Source organism: Benincasa hispida, chromosome 11 (assembly GCF_009727055.1).
Source record: "Benincasa hispida cultivar B227 chromosome 11, ASM972705v1, whole genome shotgun sequence".
Classification (NCBI taxonomy): domain Eukaryota; kingdom Viridiplantae; phylum Streptophyta; class Magnoliopsida; order Cucurbitales; family Cucurbitaceae; genus Benincasa; species Benincasa hispida.
Genome location: NC_052359.1, coordinates 29,549,766 through 29,553,645, shown reverse-complemented (window position 1 = coordinate 29,553,645; position 3,880 = coordinate 29,549,766).

Below are 3,880 nucleotides of genomic sequence, written 5' to 3'. Positions count from 1 at the left end.
AACTAATAAACACCTAAGTCTAGGTGTTTATCCAAGTATAACATTTATATTTGGATTTAACCTACGATGTCTAGGTGATAAATCATTTTTATTACTTCACATTTCTCACACATGCTCATAAAACCGTGTTAACAACACTCAAGAACCAGCTAAAATCCCTAGGTAGCAGGTGTTCCGTAAATTGTCAACTTAAGTACCTCCAGCTTTAAACAAGATTTTAGCCCGGGTGAGTTTGTAACCAAAATTTTACAAGACAACGACCTATTTTAACTATTTAAAACAAGTTGTTATTTGTTAACCCTAGGTGAACATGCATCTTATCTTTGTTATGGATTTTAAATGTCTAATTCACTTTTATAAAAAATTATAAAATTGTAGTATGCTTTTCATCCATAACATACATCAAGCAGTTCACAATTAGCACTTTATATTAAAACATGAAACCCTAATACATGCATACTATATATTATAACCATTTAGAACATGCTTTCAATGCATGTCATATACTTCCTATGGTGGGATTTCAAATATACATGGCATACAATATGCACATACAAGATTTATTTAATTATAACATACATTCATAATGCATAAATAATTAAACACACTGATATGGACCAATTTTGGCACCCTAAGCAAGCAAACAACCTAAGAAATATTACAATAAAAATTAAAAAAAATCTTCAAAAGCCTCTAGACCACACGAACCAACCCAACCTGAACCTCTAGGGCTCAAAAATGGCCTGAATCGGTCTAAAACTGGTTGAACCAGACCTCCTTGACCTGAACTGGTTCAGGTGAACCGTCAGTCCGTTCGCGTGCACGTTTTGGGCTGAGTAAAGCACAACATTGCAACACTTCAAAATACCATTGTAACACTTTGAGATGTTTCTCCTTTTTGTTGGGCTATCTAAAGAATAGCGTTGCAACGCTATAAGGGCAGCGTTGCAAAACTCTAAGGGCAGCATTGCAACGCTACTCCGCATAAGCTTCAGATCTCCAAATCTGCTATTGAGCTTGCTTCCTTCTTTCTTCAATTACAACCTAATTGCAACTCTATTAACTCCAACAAATTTACAGCCTCTTAATCACACATTAAGGCCCATAAACAAAGAGCCAATTACAACAATTATAATTGAATTGAAGAGGAATCTAATGCCAAAACTGAAATTATCCATATCAGTATTCACTTCATACAACTTATGAAAAACACCCACCAAGCTGAAATTAATATGAATTGAGTGCTCAAATCACGCTTTAATACCAACTGTTAGTGTTGACAATCAACAAGCGAAAGCAATTTGGATCTTAAGCACTCTAATTCTACCAATTAAGTAAGCATGTACATATTAAAGAAATAAAGTTTATGAAATTCATACCTTTGAAGAATCCTCCACAATTTAGCAACTCCTTGCTCGAATTGCCTCTTCAATGGTTTGTAAACCACCATTTGATCTACTCTTATATCTCCACATAAAGCCCAAGTACTCATGTAATAGCCATGAATCTTAGTTTATTGAATTTAGGCTCTTTCTAAAATGAATTGAGTAATTCATACATTCAATAACAACTTTATTGAATAAACCTCAATAACATCTTTGTTGATAACAAAATAAGTTTACTTTTACAAACTGCGAGTTTTAGGACATACGACCCAACATGCGACTGATTTATGGACCTTTAGGCTACACATTGTGATGAATGCATATTCCTTTGGGTTCATGTTTACGACTAATTTGTGGACCTTCTGTTGGGGTTGATGCCTTAAAGTCTCGTATCTTGTAGTTTGTAAATTGTTTGTACGAACGCTTGTGTTGTATAATATATGATATTTTACTTCACATCTTGGTTTTTGCTCAGTTGCATGTTTTATTTGCTTTACCACAAACCAATAAACTTAAAATCTCTGGTTATCTGTATGTAACTCAAGCATGTATGTGGTGACATACAAGTGGATCGTGTCTTGAGTGATAACCAAAATGGTCTGTAGTATATGGATTTAGGAGGAAAACTTTATCTTGTGAAACTTTGGTTTCATTCGGCTTCTTTATGGAAGATGGATAAATTCCTAAATATAAGATGTAAACAAAAAAAAATGCCACCCATAACATCTATGTCAGCCTTTCTGTCTGAATGCATTCAAAAGGACCCGCTTTATAGATGGTCTACCCAATTACATCTACATCGTTGCTCGACTGACTGCGCTACGGATGCGGCCCGCTTTGTGGAATGATCACAAGTGTTGTGACTTGTCACAGATGGTCTGATCCTGATCATTCGTGTTGGGGACAAGCGAGCGGGGGCATCCTATACAAAGAGTTTATATAAGACCTGAACACAAAGTGTTAACATCTCGTTATATAACACCATTCATGACAGAGACTTCACTTCACTAGGATGACCATAGGTAACATGACCTCAATCCTAAGTGAGTTGGGAGCTCCTGCCATTGAGGGAGGTCCTTTGATTTGTATGGGTGCGAGTGGCCAAGTTGCCGATTCAAACCTACCATTTTGGGGATTCATCTGATTTGGGAGCTGGGAACTCAGCTGCACAAGATGGAATTCACTCATTCCCCGAGGCAGGGGTGAGTAGATAGATAGCTTTCTTAAGGACTGATTCCAGGGCTTGAACGATGTGGCGCCACACATCTTCTCTTGGCCTGAGAGGTGTTCACACATAGTTGGACTATGTTGTATTGTTCATTAGAGGAATCAGTGGTACTTAAGGAGTGAGATGTAACTATAGGGAAAAAACGGTAATTTGGCCCAACTGTACTTACGAGCATCTTTGAAGGGTCATCGTACTTATGATTGGTTATATCCGATGGACACAGAAATATATCTGTGGTAAGAAGAGTTCAGTTGTTGGTCTTTAGTGGAATGCCTGATAGTTAACGGATGGTGAATCTCGTGGCTAAAGAGTTTAGTCAGCTATTCACGGACCGTTGGAGCTTCGAGCCACAGTTCCATTAGGTCCCTTGGGTAGCTTGGATAAAGTCGAGAATCAGTATTTGGGTTAATTCGAAATGTTCAAATTGACAAGAGGAAGTTCAATTATATATGATATAATTGGATTAGTTAATTATATATGATACAACTAGCTAAATGTATGAGATACATTATTTTGGAGAAAATTAGATATAAATATGATTTATATCAAGTAAAGGAGAAATTTCTATAGAAGATATGTGATATCAAACTATAGGGTAAAAATATAATATGATTATATTTATTAATAATTTAATTGGTCAATTATATGATAATTAACCTAAAATCTCTCTCGGACGTGCGTTAGTGGAAAAACAACATCAGTTATTATAATCAATGAATAAAAATGAGATTTGTTTCATTTTGAAAGGTTTGAAAAAGATCGGAATGTTTTGCTTTGGTGTGGAAACGTAAATGATCGCTTAAGTTGAGAGCCTATACGATAGTCGCTCAACGCCTAAACGATTGCATACCTCACGCCTAAACAATCGCATACCTCACGCCTAAACAATCGCCTACCTCGCGCCTAAACGATCACACACTAATTCCTAATCGATCGACTAGCTTTCTTAAAAGATCGTATAGTGTGCTGTGTTTGTTAAACGATCACCTACCTTTTTCTAAACGACCGTTCAGTAAAACCTACACGATCATGTAGTTTCTTCTAAGCGATAAGCATCTAGATATGCGATAGCTTCATTTTCTCTCCCACTTGCTTATCGTCTACACGATCAGTTCTTCCCCCTACCTCTACCAATCTCAACAAAGACCACATTTTGGGTTCTCACTTTGAGAATATCTAGGGCTCTTTTCTGGTGGTGTCGTCCCCACTGTGTTCGTTTGTTTGCGATTGTTCGTGTTGCTGTAACCGACGCATCTGCTGGGCGTTT